At 38.9% G+C, this 15,852-nt stretch overlaps 1 protein-coding gene across 1 annotated transcript in view; it reads right to left on the bottom strand.

The window, feature by feature from the left end:
• ADCY5 (adenylate cyclase 5) overlaps positions 1–15,852 on the bottom strand; it is a 290,915-nt gene that overhangs the window by 178,460 nt on the left and 96,603 nt on the right.

Below are 15,852 nucleotides of genomic sequence, written 5' to 3'. Positions count from 1 at the left end.
AGGGTATTTCTCACTTAAAGAGCAGGTCAATGAAAAAAAGAGTCATAACAGGAAAGGAGGGGGGGGGAAATCTCCAAAGATTTTACCCATGGCCCATGCTCGTTGCCATCTTACTTACTTTTCTTTTGCCTTCCAGGAGAATGTAGAAAAATGTAAAACGCTGTTCCTTTCCCTTAGAACAGAGCATGATACTCTTGCCTGGCTACCAAAGCTTTCAAGTAATTAAGGAAAGCTTGGAGAAAGTACAATGAATATGAATAAACTGTAATGTTAACTAAGTCAATTATTGTGGTTATGAAACAATATTTCTCCACAACTACCACATCTTCTTGAAGACATCCCCAGATGTTTTTTACAAGTGCTTCAGATCATATAATGTCTATAGAGATTTTCAATTCTCCAGGTCATGGTACTTTTCAGAAGCAACTGAACTTTCTGGGTTCCTCCCCCACCCCTCTGAAAATGTTTCTCTTGTCATCCAAGAAGCTGAACTACGAAGCGAAACATTTTCAAGGGGAAAAAAAACCTAGAAAGTTCAGTTCCCTTGGAAAAGCACCTTTGGGCCAATCTTTTAAAATCTGAGCTAAGTGGTTATAATAGTGGTTTATAGTGGTTATAATAGTTATAGTCAAATAAATGATTAACAATTATAACTAATGCATTTATAAACACTAGATTGATAATATGAAATTTTATACTAATTGTAAGTGAGGACTATGGCGAGGATGCTTAAAAGTTTTGTTATTAAAGATAAACAATTTTATATAGAATATAAAATATAAAATATTATAAATAAATATATATAAAATATTATGTATCATCGGATGATTTCAGGATGTAATGAAATGTCATAATATAAATTTATTTTAAATTTAGAATATTTTACATAAAAAGGATAGTTATAGTCTAATGGATGTTTAATAATAATAATAATTGTATTCATATATATTAGATTGATGATATGAGATTTTATATAAATTGCAAAAGAAGACTAGTGTGAGGAAGCACAAAAGCTTTGTAACCAATCGACATACTGTAAGTAACAGGAGGATGGTTTTTATGCTTTTGTGTGTGTTTATGTCTGTTTGTTTTATGTTTGTTTAAAATAAAAAATTTTAATCAGGGGTGGGTTTCAAAAATTGTTCGAACCTACTCTGTGGGCGTGGCCTCCTTTGTGGGAGTGGCTTGCTGCCCATGTGACCAGATGGAGTGGCTTGCCACCCATGTGACCGGATGGGAGTGGCCTGTCAACCATGTGACCTGGTGGGAGTGGCCAAGATGATGTTATTACTAGATATTATTAATATTACTAGATCATTATTAATGCATAGATAACTGCGGGACATTACACACCCACCCACACCCACAAACTATGACAGTGCTTGGAAAACACCAAAAAAATAAAAATCCCCCCCCCCCCGCCCCAAAAAGACTGCCAATGAAACCAGTTTTTTTTTCCTAAGCCTAAGAACAGGAAAGACAAAGTCACTGGAATAAAAACCATCAAGGCAATGTGGAAAATTATAAAGGACAGGCACTCACAGAACCATCAACCACCTCAGAATTACCTAAACAAGGAGGGTGAAACACACTGCCTTGCAACAAACCTGGCCTGCCCATAGAAAAGCAGCCACTTTGAGACACATAAACCTGGTCTAAACACTTAAAAGCAACATATTGCATCACAAATAAAACATTTGCAAAAAGGAATAACATTTCTTGTAATAAACATTCTATAAACAATAAATAAATAAAAATTCCTAAACTAATTAAAAACTACCACGTTCAGAGAACACCAAAGGACCCCACAGTCCTCTCCCTCCTTATCTTTTCTTTTTTGTCCTAACTTTCTCCTCCTCCCCCCCCCCCCAACCCCACTCCCTTCTAGCACTGATGATGTTACCAAACTAGGAGTGCTGGAGAGGAGCTCTCACAGGGCGAAGAGCTTCCCGCTACAGGCACAATCTATCTGCAGCCGTAAATGACTGCAAGCAGCAGCTTCAGTCACCTGCTCGCAGCTGACAGTTTGCGTTTGGGAGCGGAGGTGGTGGCAGCAGAAGTGGGCACAGATGGGATGTCCCCGCTTGCTGAGTAGTAGACGAGGCGGCGCAAATGCGTTGTTTCAGGGCGCCCCAAGCGCCGGCTCCTCTGAGTGTAGCCCATTCCCCCTCCCAAAAAGACCGTTTTCTTTTTAAAAACGCCTCTGCAGACGATCTTGAAAACCTGCAAGGCATTCCCCCACCCCATTTCTGATTGCTGTAGCGTTGGAAGCTTCCACAGAGAAGCTTCTGCAGAGGCGTTTTTAAAAAGAAAACGGTCTTCTTGGGAGGGGGAATGGGCTGCACTCCTGGTTCTGGGGATTCCCCCCCCAAAAGACCAGTTGCCCATCTCTCCAAATCCTTTTCAGGATTTTCTTTTTAAAAAACGCCTCTCTGCAGACGATCTTGAAAACCTGCGAGGCATTCCCCCACCCCATCTCTGGTTGCCTGCAGCCTCGGAAGCTTCCACAACTTCACAGTAAAGAAATTAAGAACTTCTCTCGCTCCTGAGATTTTCTTTACTGTGCAAAGGCTTGCTTTAAAACTGCAGGCTCCCAGGGAGGGGGGCAGGGGGAAATGCTGCCCATATGTCCCCTTCCAAAGCAACCTTGCAGGTTTTCAAGATCATCCAGAGAGGCGTTTTTTAAAAAGAAAAACCCTGCAGGCACCCAGCGACAGGGGCTAGGAGCTAGGAACCCGGAAGTTAATTACTTCCGGGTTCACTGACGAACCAGTTCGCACGAACCGGTGCGAACCGGGAAGAACCCACCCCTGTTTTTAATATAAAAATGGGCTAAGTGGTGATGTTGAAGAATTACAGTAGATTAATGCTCTTGCAGATTTACTAGGAAAAAATGTGAATAGTGAGATCCTTTGTGCCTGTATTCAAAGCCAATTTGGTCCAGGGGTGAAGGCATCAGAATAGAAACCAGGAGATGGAGTTCTAGTCCAGCATGAAAACCAGCTGGGTAACTTTGAGTCAGCCATTCTTTCTCAGCCCAATTCATCTCACAGGGTTGTTGTTGTTGTGGGGAAAATAGGAGGACAAAGGAATACTATGTATGTTCAGTGCCTTCAGCTACTTATAAAGTAATAAAGGCAAAAAAATCAAATAAGAATTAATAGTAAAATAAAATATAATATTCCACCATTGGTGCATTCATGGAACATAGAGTACCCTGTTTCTGGCCTTCAGTTTTGGATTTTATAGCATTCAAGTAGATAAACAAATTTTAACAGGATTTGGCAAACTAGATTAGAAGAGAAGAGAATAGAATAGAATAGCAGAGTTGGAAGGGACCTCTAGTTCAACATCCTGCTTAGGCAGGAAACCTTAAACCATTTTTGACAAATGGTTATGTAATCTCTTCTTAAAACTTTCAGCGTTGGAGCAATCACAACTCCTAGAGGCAAGTTGTTCCACTGATTAATTGTTCTGTCAGGAAATTTCTTCTTAGTTCTAGGTTGCTTCTCTCCTTGATTAGTTTCCACCCATTGCTTCATGTCCTGCGCTCAGATGCTTTGGAGAATAGCTTGACTCCCTCTTCTTTGTGGCAGTCTCTGAGATATTGGAACACTGCTCTCGTGTCACTCCTAGTCCTCCTTTTCATTAAACTAGATATACCCAATTGCAGCAACCATTCTTGATATGTTTTAGCCTCCAGTCCTCTGATGCTGATGCCCAAAGAAAGCTTTGTTGACTTTACTTTCTTCAATTGTTATGAGGCCTATTCTGTGGACTCTTTTGAAGATGGTATTGGTGTATTTCAATGCCTTCTTTTTCTCCTATTTTATAAGGATATTTTGGAAATACTAATTATGGCTATTTTAAGGCAGGACAAGGCATCTGTGGCACTTCCTAATTTACATCAGCCCAAAGGTCCAGCAGGAGAGAAAAATTCTATGCAATCAGTTGCCCCATATGTTGCCTGTGCAATTTCCATATTTCAGATACCCAACTTTTAGTAAATTATTTGTTCCTACCTTTGGTTTTGAGTTCTAAAATACATATATCAATAATTTTACAGTGTGACTTTGTTTTTTCAATATTTGATATTCTGGTCTTTGTTTCAATAAATGAATTAACTAGCTACCTTTTTATTTGTGGTAAAACAACAACAAACATATTTGTAAAGCTAATGCCAATTTTATTTGCAGGATTCAATAAATATCTCTCTCTCTCACATCATAGTTTAAAGAACTCAGCACCTGGGATTCTTCTCAGCTTGACAGCACATTATTGTTTTGGTCTCAAATTGTTTATTAATATTTCCTACACAAACCTACACACAAAGTAATGGAAGATAGTAATCTAAGTCTGATGTTTAATGACCGCCAACATTTACAGATAAAACAATTGTAGATAGGGCTATATAGCAAATGTTAGAAATCTGTGACCATAACCTTTGTTTCTGTCCTTAATAGCCATGGCAGACTAAATGTCAGTTAACTGTAAATGAAGTAGACATTTCCATATTTGCTGAGTACCTTCGATTAGCCTTGACATTTTTACTGATAAATTTCTTTCAGCAGAGCAGATGGATGGATGGAAAGTAGCTGCTACCAAAATGGATGAATGTATGTTGCCCACATAGATTCTTCTCATCCATCAGAAGGAAGGGAAATAAAGAACTCTTATACCGTATGATATGTCAACAACGTGTAGCACGTCTACTAAAATGTGTGGTGAACTGAAGCAACATGTTCTATATCATTAAAGCAAAATCAGCCACTCTTCTGATGGCTGGAAGCAATATTTCTTTGTGGGAAAGCTGAGGGCAGCAGAAGTAAAACGAAGGCAGTCACAAAGATTGCAGAAAAGGGCTTAGGGATGCAGACTGTCTAACCGCTCACTAAATCATGGTTAAGCAGTAAATGTACAAGCTAAAACAAATGTTGGGTTCATGCATTTCCCCCCCCCCTTTTTTTTTCTCGGTTGCTTTGCAACTGAAATAAACTAAGATTGGGTTCTTGTTTTTTTACCCCTTGATCCATTGTTAGAAGCAAGCAATAGGCTTTGCTTAGCAACTGACTGGTTTTTATTTTAATCAAAGGAAAACACTATATTATTTATCAGGATTCCAATTTATAGGAGCATCTGCAAATAGGGACCTGGAAGGGCAAATGATTTATAGGAGCATCTGCAAGTAGGGACCCGGGAGGGCAAATGACGAAACATGCTTGACCTATCATCACATAAATGCTACAATTTACGTACTTGCATTCAGACGTCAGGACACATGCATATACTGATGGCATTTGTGTGATGTCACTGCTTGTGCATCATTAGGTTGGCATAGTAATTTATTGCAGAAGCTGCTGCTAGATTTGCATATCATGATATTATAATGCAAATTGGCTAACACTGAGTTTTCAATTAATTTCTCCTCCCTCTGTACAGAACAGAGAGAAGCTAGAGATCATCTGTCTGCTCAAACTCATATGAATTATGCGAAAATAAACAATACCTGTATTTATACTGATATGTAATTATATAAAATCTTTAATTTTTCCAAATTTAAAATTCCAAACCCAACAGCAATAAAACTTAGACTTATATACAGCTTCACAGTGCTTTTCAGCCCTCTCTAAGCTGTTTACAGAGTCAGCATATTTCCCCCAACAAGCTAGGTCGTCATTTTATACCACCTTGGAAAGATGGAAGGCTTAGTCACCTTGAGCTGATGAGAATCGAACTGGTGGCCTTAGCAGAATTAGCTTGCAATACTGCATTCTAACACCTGCTCCACCACGGCGCATGTCATTTATGTCATTTACTTATTAGGTGGCTTTAAAAGTTTTATTATAGCTAGTTTTGTAACAAACACATAACTTTGGGGCAAGTAAATATAACTAGCAAATATGGTTTGTGACTCAATCTAATTCAGCAACCATCTACCTAATGGAACATAACAGCAGCTGGCAAATTGGCACACAAACAAAATATATGGAAGATCCAAAAAAAGTATGAAAAACTCATGTTTTAAAATATATTTTCCAGACATTTCTGATTGCAAAATGCTTTATTTACATTAAATCCTTGGGTTCTCTGGTTGTACTTCAAGAAACAGTCAAAAATAACTTAAGTACTGTTACCCACCAAACCTACCCAGACGGATCAGAGTCAATAGGAATCAAACTTGAATCAGCCCAATTGTTAAGCCACCTCTGCACTTGATCCTAACCATGAGATACATATATTCAGGCAACATCTTTTTTACTTCCATGTCCACATGACATCATCTTTATTTTGTCCCAACCCAAGAATGGCACAAGATTAAGTCTTCTTTTGCTATAATGTTAAAGTATAATTTTCCCCTTTTTTATGAAGTTGCACCTTATGTGTAGAACTGAATATATATATAAACAATTTCTCTATCCTACATTTATTAACAATGATTCACGAAACTGCAATAATAACCCCTCAGTAATTATGCTCAAAGACTATTCGGATTTTGATTACATTTTTCTGCTTAGTTAAAACACTTAGAGAAAAGTGTTTTCTCCTATTACTCCAAATAAGTATGACATTCATTACTACCGGGCCTTAACATTTCCCGCACTTTATAGCAAGCTGTTAGCTACTATGTACCACAGTACAAATGAAGTGGGTGAAATGAATCATGTTTATTTATAGATCTGTGGTCTGTATTTTTTTCACTACTATTTTTTTTTAAATTGACTCAATCTATGCACTTAATATGCTAAATGCTGATAGGAATTTCTGCTTGCATTCTACTAATTTACATTTATCTAGAACATTAAGTGTTCTTCAACAAACCTGTATCAAAGAAGGTGGGTGAGGGAAACTAGGCTTAATTCAAAGGAGCATATTTTTAATATCCTTTGTTTCTCATACCTGACACAGGGACATTTGAACAAGCAGATCCCTTTATGATGTAGCAGTTGTGATTCACAATTTCATTTAAATTTATACCCTGTCCCTTTTCAATATGTTTTTAAGAGCAGTCTGCAAGCAATAAGAAATGATATAAAAATAAGTTCCAATGCTTTCTCTTACATTCAGGCTGTTTATTTCCTTGCCAAAATGTTCTTCCTAAGAAATAATTCATAGGTTCTCAGTATAGCATATTCTGGGGGGAAATGGCAAGCTAAGTTTTTATTTTTCAGGAGAAAAAAAATAACCAATGATAAAAACAAGATTTCTTTTTACCTGTGCTGCCCCCCAAATGATTATACCTATATGGTAATCACTAATCAGTTAATATTATATGAGCTGTGATGGTGTAGTGATTAGAGTGCAGTACTGCAGGCTACTTCTGCTGACTGCTGGCTACAGTTTGGAGGTTCAAGTCTCACCAGCTCAAGGTTGACTCAGCTTTCCATCATTCCCAGGTTGGTAAATGAGGATCCAGATTGTTAGATGCCATATGCTGACTCTAAACCGCTTAGAGAGGGCTGTAAAGCACTGTGAAGCATTATATGTCTAAATGCTATTGCTATTTATATCTTGATCACATAGAAAAATACTTGATCACATAGAAAAATACTGTCCTTACCTAAAAGTAAAACTAGTTTTCCCCCATTCCTGAATAATTTACCTTTTTAAATAGAAGGGTTGTATTAAATATACTAAGAAATAGTAAATGGAGCAATTAGGTTTTTAAAAATCTAATCCTCAGTAGGGTTTTAGTAAAATTTGGATTCTTTGCTTTTTGGTAAATACAATACATTTCAATTCCAAGATACAATAACTTGTGGATTAATTTAGCCATTCTTTGTGCAATTATTTTCCTCAGGCTTTATGTTTAAATAAACCGATGTTTTAACAGATTTAGGGGAGGTCTTTTAACTTTTTGCTTCCTTGAACTATTTTTCTTTTTTAGTTTTTATTATTTTTAATAGTTGTTTCTAAAACATGTAATAAGATTATTATTTAAAACAACTGTTTTACTGAGTTATGTTAATAAAAGGAAGCTAGGAACTCATGATGAATTGAATTAGTAAGAGTCCCAGAGCAATAAGTGCAATAAAATGCTTGAAATCTTGTGAATGTTTTCACCCAACATTTTCATGCCATTTCAGATAGGAATTGGAAAGTTGATGAGATTTTAATTATTGTATATAATTCTTTTTATTCCCAGATCATCGTTTATTTATTTATTTATTTATTAGACTTATATATCGCTTCATAGGGCTTTCAGCCCTCTCTAAGCAGTTTACAATTATTTTTTTAGCAAATTGAGTCAGCAACCTGCCCCCACAGTCCGGGTCCTCATTTCACCCACCTTGGAAGGATGGAAGGCTGAGTCGACCTTGAGCCGGTGAGATTTGAACCGCTGAACTGCAGATCACAGTCAGCTAAAGTGGCCTGCAGTACTGCACCCTAACCACTGCGCCACCTCGGCTCCTATCATGTAAAATAGTTGCTGAAATAAAGACCAACTCTCGTCATAACAAATAATACCTTGACAGTTTTAGGGTTCCCAAATTACTATTTTAAAACTTTTGAAACAATCCACTAATGTTGCTTCCCTTGTGGGCTTAAGGCTCTGTCTTCCCTTCTTTCTTTACAGTTCATAACCGAGAAATAAACACACAGACACCATTTTACCTAAACTGTTCTCCCTCAAAATACAAGCAACATTTAAGAGCTTCTATATTTGTCCCAGTTTTGCTATTCCTGAGAATGGCTGGGATTAACCAGAAACTGCCTGAGAGCAACACCCACTGCTATGCTTCCTAATTTCCCCCCTACTTTCTAAGGTTTCCAAATTTAAAAAAAAAACTAATTTAAGATTTCAATTGTTTCACTTTCAAACTCTGTGAAGGATTTGAAATAAATGTCACCTCCTTCAATGGACTAAATACTTCACGAAACAATGGCTTTCCATTACCTTCTTTAGGATTAAGCAGAAATATGCAAGTTCTTTTACTCTGCAAATAATATATCTATATTTATACAATCAAGCAAAATTTGAAGTCAAGGATACTTTAGAACAGCAGAGCTTGTCAGACAGGTCTACTTCACAAAAAAAAAATCAGAAAATCCTATGATATTAGGAAAACTAAAGGCCTTTCTATCTCATAAGATTAATGAAATAACAGCTTCCTTATTGGTTGAACTGATTAGCTCCTATTTATTGAAAAAAAGGCTTAGATTCTGGAACACCTCTCAATAAAGCAATTATGAAAAGCACTGACAGACGCACAGAGACTGTGAAAGCTAATATTTGTTTGGTATCAAAGAACTAATGGCCCACATTCTTCGTACAGGAATGAAGAGATGTCTCTCCAACCTCTTGCCAGTGGGAAAAAAACCTAGAGTACTATGGATTTCAAAATGAAACAACCTCCTATAAACTTGCATTTCTAAGCTATGAATTTTTTAAAAACCATTAAAAAACAATTTTCTTACAAACAATTGGAATCCAAACTATTGCTTGAAGTCACGGCAAGCAAAACATTTGTTAAATTTCTGTTCAAATATTACCTTCAAAGAAGTTGCTTTAAAAATGATCAATAAATCTCACTCTTAGAGACCTGCTTTAGAGTAGTAAATGAAGCAAATTTCCAGAATATTTGAAATTTTTTTACAGATATGATTGGCCATTATGCTTTATGATTGAGCATTTATGATTGGAATTATGCTATTTCTTGATTTTTAGATTCTACTGCTTTGTACTACTTTTTATCACTTTATTTATTTCCAGTCTTCAACTACGACCATAATTGAGCCTGGCAATTAAACAACAATTAAAGGTGTAAGTGTGGTGGTCATAATGTGGGGGTCAATCTGATTTTACTTTTTTGCAGCAGTCATAAAGCAAATGCCACAGTCATTAAATAACCCCATTAGTCACTACAGATTGATTTTGCCCAGAACTAGAATTAAATCCCAGTAAAAATGTTGTAAACCAGAATTTACGTTATCAGGAGACACTGCAGTTTCTGACAGCCCAAAATGTGGTCATGTGACTGAGGAGAGCAGCCATGGGAACTTCAGAATTGGGTTGTAAATAGTTTGGGGAATCCATAGTAACTTTGAACATTTGCAAAAAGACCGGTCATAATTTGAGAACTACATGTAGCTTATCTTTAGGTTCTTTAAATAATATTGAATAAAAAATAAGCACAACTAATAACTTAATGGCCTTAATAAAGCCAAGAGTAGTAATCACTATTACCCATTAAACCTAGTTCAGAAAGCTTAAAGTGATTGCCTTCTAGCACGAACTGAAATAATAAGCACTATGCCCCACAACTAGAATGAGTACACCTCAGGTGAGAAACAGAATTGCCAAAAGGGAATTAATTTGTATTACTTTTTTCACAATGAAAATATTGTAAAGGTGTGTTTAATTCCTTCTTTCATCCTAGAATAAATACAGTTTAGACTGTTTTTTATTACCATTGCATTATTCTATTAGATGTTTTCCCTTGTAAAATACAAAGGGTTGCATGATTGTGCAAATAATCCAGCAAATGAATAATTGATTGATTGATTCCCAGAAGCTTTTAAACCATTTTTTTAGTACAGATACATAATAGGAAAAAAAAATCCTTTCTGATTCTGTCTGACTGGACATTCTTGGAGGAAAAAAATCTGTACTTCCTGCTAGCCTTTGCACAAGAATAGGCAACCTATCATTTCAAGAGAATACTGCTTTCCTCTCTCCATTGGAACATCTGGTAGACATCTCTCCCCCAGTCACTATTCTGTACCTTCAATGGCCATTTCATATTTAGTCCCTGTTGTGAAAGACCAGATCTTTGTACTCCCTACACCAAGTAGTGAATACCCTGTTTCTTGAAAATAAGACCTCTCCAGATAAGAAGCCCAAACGACTTTCAGCACATGTGCTAAAATAAGCCCTCCCTGAAAGTTTGCAACATAGCAACAGCTATGAGGTGACCACACTCGTCGCCTCCTGCACCTCAAAAATAATAAGACCTCCCCGACAATAAGTCCAAGTGCTTATTTCAGGGATCAAAAGAGAATAAGACCCTGTCTATTTGTGGGGAAAACACAGTAGTAAAATGGTGACAATTTTACTCTTTACTTTTTGATGGGCTCAGCAAAAGAACATACCTCTCCCCCCACTTTTTAACTAGGGGAGTTGTATTCTCCAATATCAAGTTTCCCTTTTTAGTCCAAGTGTAATTCTGAGGGAGGTTAAAAAAGGGGGGGCTGAGGAATCCACCCATCAGCTAAACTGCCATCCAACAGAAGAAATAGAATATCTTAAAACCTATTTCTGAAACCAGCTTCTTTTTCAGCTAGTTTATGCGTGTGAGATAAGCAAGGTGAAGGTTGCCATATGGAAAAGCTCTTAAGATAATTAATGTAAACACTGAGAAGCGAAATACTTTGGAGTGTATTTACTCAAGTAAAGCTTTATGGAAATATAGACATGCATGGTCTAGCGTAGAATAAAAAGATGAAAGCTAATTCTATTTTAAAATAGGAATAAAGTGAAAATAAATGCAATAGTAAAAACTGCATATAGATCTGGGGGCAAAATTGAAATGCTAAGATTTCATAATCTGCTGAATATGGATAGAACTGTTCAGAACAAAGTGCAACATGGAAATGTAGTGTATTTTGTCGTGTAGTTCTTTTACAGTGCTTCCAAACATGTCACATTCTGCTCTGCTGCAATCAGCTCTCACTTGCAGAATAGCAAAACTAGCAACGTTCAACACAGCATTACATTTGGAATTCACTATACCTGTTCAGGTAAGAGCAGGGATGTGAAAAATGCAGGCCATGGAATGCACGCAATCCCAATATCCCATCTGTGGTCCTCCCCATGCCCAGGATCCTGAAATTGTGCCAGTGACATTCTAAATTTAGTAACTCTGCTATTTTCGTCTTTTTTTAAAATCAAGGTAAAAGAAGCATTCCAGCAATCTGGGAAGTTTACTTGAGTCCATTTCTGTGATTTTGAGGGGCTTAAGAATGGGAAGCCACTGGAAGATAAACCACTCCCATTCTCACTTTTAACTCAACCCCAAACAAAACATGTGGACTAAAATCAGGATTCCAGATCAGTTTCCAGAGTTAGAGAGATCTTAAAGATGGGAATGGATGTGTTTTGATTCCCAAAAGCCCCTTGCTTGCAAATCCAACAGGAAAAATAGGGAAGATTTTAATCTAATCCCTTCTGGGGTGTCCATTATTGTCACTGGATGGCCTCCTGTGGCCTTCCAGAAGGCTGGGAGGTTGAGTCATAGCCTCCATTCTCAAGCATTACTCATTCGTGTTGAAAGAGATGCTGTGATTTTGAATCAGAGAATGATGGCAGAAACCTTTTACAAATCTGCATAGACTAGAAATGAAATTCACTGTTATTCAGTGCAAACTGTGCTGTTTCTTCTTATTTCTCATTGTGAATGTTCCATTGCATTAGTACTATCCATAAAAATCAAAATATAACAATTGAAACAAGATATATATGAAGCCTTGATCTAAAGTACGGGGTAGATTTTGGATAAAATTTGAATAAATATAGCAATTGATACATGCTGAGATCCAGGAGGAGAAACATTTATTTTATTTCAGTTTATTTCATTTCATTTTATTCAAAAATAAATAAAATTTAGGAAAGAGATTGGATAACTGTTTGAAATGGTATAGGGTTTCCTGCCTAAGCAGCGGGTTGGACTAGAAGACCATCTCTACTGTTTGTGGGAGAGGCAGATATGGTGGGGCCCAAGGGCCAAATTATGTTCGGGGGACACGGGTCCGCTGTTTAAGAGCGATCGAGCATTCCGACCCTCATCACCCTTCTCACACCCCTGGGTGCTCGGGATTACAGGACCCTGGTCTCCGGCTGGTGTCGCTTATGCTAGGTCCGTGTACATAAAGCTCCCCTCATTTACGACCTCATACAAGGGGGTAGAGCGGACCTGGCGTACATTACGGAGATCTGGTTGGGCCAAGAGGGGGGTGTGTTCCCCTTAGTGAATTATGCCCACCAGGCTTCCGGGCATTTCACCAGCCAAGAGCCCAGGGCAGAGGGGGGGGGGTGCCAATGGTTATTAGGGAAAGTCTCAGGCCTCAGGAGGTCACTGTGCCTCAGATAGGTGGGTGGAGTCCCTTTGTGAAAAAAGGGGGCACCGTTTTACAGTGGTTCTCCTCCTACCTGTCGGATCAGTTGCAGTTTGTGTTGACTGGAGGGCAGGGATCGACCCCGAGGCGTGTCACCTTGTGGGTGCCCCAGGGATTGGTTCTCTCACCCCTCCTGTTCAACTAATGTATGAACCACTGGGTGAGATCATCCGTGGTTTTGGGGTACGGTATCATCAATATGCTAATGATACCCAACTTTTCATTTCTACCCCAAACCACCCAAACAATGCCCTCAATGCGATGTCCCGATGCCTGGAGGCTGTGCGGATCTGGATGGGGAGGAACAGGCTCAAGCTTAATCCCTCCAAGACAGAGTGGCTGTGGTTTCCATCATCCCGATTTGTGCATCTTGTTCTATCTTTGATGATAGGGGGAGAAATTTTAGCCCCCTCAGAGAGGGCCTGCAATCTGGGTATCCTCCTGGATACGTGGCTTAGTTTAGAAGAACACTGACAGCCGTGACCAGGGGGGCCTTTTACCAGGTTCACCTGGTATGTCAGTTGCGCCCCTTTCTGGATCGGGATGCTCTGTGCACAGTCACTCATGCCCTCATCCTTTCTCGCCTGGACTACTGTAACGCTCTCTACATGGGGCTGGCCCTTGAAGAGCACCCGGATGCTTCAACTTTTCCAGAATGCGGTTGCGCGGGTTATCATGGGGGCACCCAGGTGCTCCCATGTTACACCCCTTTTAGGCGACCTGCACTGGTTGCCGATTGTCTTCTGGGTCTGATTCAAGGGTACTAATTATGACCTTTAAAGCTTAGGCCCAGGGGTACCTGCGAGACCACCTACTGCCACCGGTAGCCTCCCATCGTCCAGTGCGATCCCATCAGAGTTGGCCTCCTCAGGGTGCATCAGCCAGACAGTGTCGGCTAGCAATCTCCAGGGGGAGAGCCTCTCTGTGGGAGCGCCTTCCTCTGGAATGAGCTGCCCCCAGAGCTTCGTATAATCCTCGACCTCCGGTCCTTCCATGCGCCCTAAAAGTTGGCTTTTCCAGCAAGCCAGCCTGGCCTGAACAAAACAAAACAAATTATGATCACTGTAATTTAATTCGAATCTTTTTAAAAAATGTCATTGTCAATTTTAATTGGGTTTGGGATATTCTATTTTTTTTTTAACTTTTGTATTATGTGTTTCATTAATGTTGTACGCCGCCCTGAGTCCTTGGGAGAAGGGCGGCATATAAATCTAATAAACTAACCTAAACCTCCAAGGTCCCTCTAACTCTGTTATTCTATTCTATTCTATTTACATTTACTTGTATATTAGCCGTTTAAACCTTGATTAAACATTTATGTCATTTTTAGCCATTTGCTAAATAAACATCAGAATTTGAAGGGTTTTTTTCTCAGGCTTTTTACTGATTACTGAGGTTATACGCCATGACTTCCCATCATTTTTCAATATTTTGGAAAAATGTTTGGTGCTTAAGGCCTCCACAGAAACTCCATTTACGTATGCGTTCCTCAGAAGCAGGGAGAAAATAGTTGTGCTGAAGCCATGCCATTGGTAGCTGGATGAAATGTTATTGCTAAATCCATAATAGCATTACAGGCTCAGCAAAGTTTTTACAGCTTATGTTATAAGGTTATTAAGGTTATTAATTTCCAATCTGCTGGCTTTTTGAAGCATGAGTGGAATTGGAATGAGTTTAATTCTATCATTTAACCTGAAAGTTTTTTTTTCATATATTAAATATATGGTTAACCAAAGCTATGTGTGAATTTGAAGTCCTCCAAATTAGAATACTTGTTTACTTGTACAAGCTGTTTCTCATTATGGATAAAATAGCAGTAACAAACAATAGCAATAAGGAAGAAGGATAGAATACACATTTTCTTGTAATGAGCATGTATGAAATACTTGAGCAAATTTTTTCGCAGTTCTATGCAAAAGGTTACATAATTATGAAGTATTAGGCTAATGAGAACCCATCAGATATAGTGACAAGTTCATGGTAATCTAATCAAACACTACTGAATCTGATCTAACACTACTAAGAGCCTTCATTAGGACTTATCTAGTGGTGATACGGCCGGCAAAATGCAGGCATTTTTCCACTCTTATTGCATCTGCGGAATCCCGCTCAGCCGCCCTGTTCAGGGTGACCCCGCTCCCTCCTGAAAAGTGAGGTGGTGGGGGAATCCCTGCAGGGAAGAAGCTGAGGAATTTGTTCAGTTTCTGTCGGATAAAATCACTCAGCTTCGGACAGACCTTGACTCTGCTTGGGCAATACCAGCCAAAATGCCGGGTAAGTCTAAGTTGGATTTCCTGGGATGAGTTCGAATTTGTCACCCCTGAGGAAGTGGACAAGGCCATGGGACCGATGAGCGCCTCCACCTGTTTACTGGACCCATGCCCCTCCTGGCTGGTTTCGACCAGCGGGAGGTGACACGTGGCTGGCTCCAGGCGATTACCAACACTTCTTTGCTGGAGGGGTCTTTCCTGCAACCACTAAAGGAAGCAGTGGTGAGACCCCTCCTCAAGAAGCCTTCCCTGGATCCCAGCCGTCTTGAAAAACTACCGTCCTGTCTCCAACCTTCCTTTTTTGGGGAAGGTTGTTGAGAAGGTGGTGGCCCTTCAACTCCAACGGACCTTGAATGAAGCGGATTATCTGGATTCCTTTTCAGTCTGGTTCAGGCCTGGGTACAGCACAGAAACCGCTTTGGTCGCACTGATTGATGATCTCTGGTGAGCCAGGGATAGAGGGCATTCC

Source organism: Thamnophis elegans, chromosome 1 (assembly GCF_009769535.1).
Source record: "Thamnophis elegans isolate rThaEle1 chromosome 1, rThaEle1.pri, whole genome shotgun sequence".
NCBI classification, from domain to species: Eukaryota; Metazoa; Chordata; class Lepidosauria; order Squamata; family Colubridae; genus Thamnophis; species Thamnophis elegans.
Note: the sequence above shows the minus strand (reverse complement) of the source record. Positions and strands in the feature narration are given on the sequence as shown.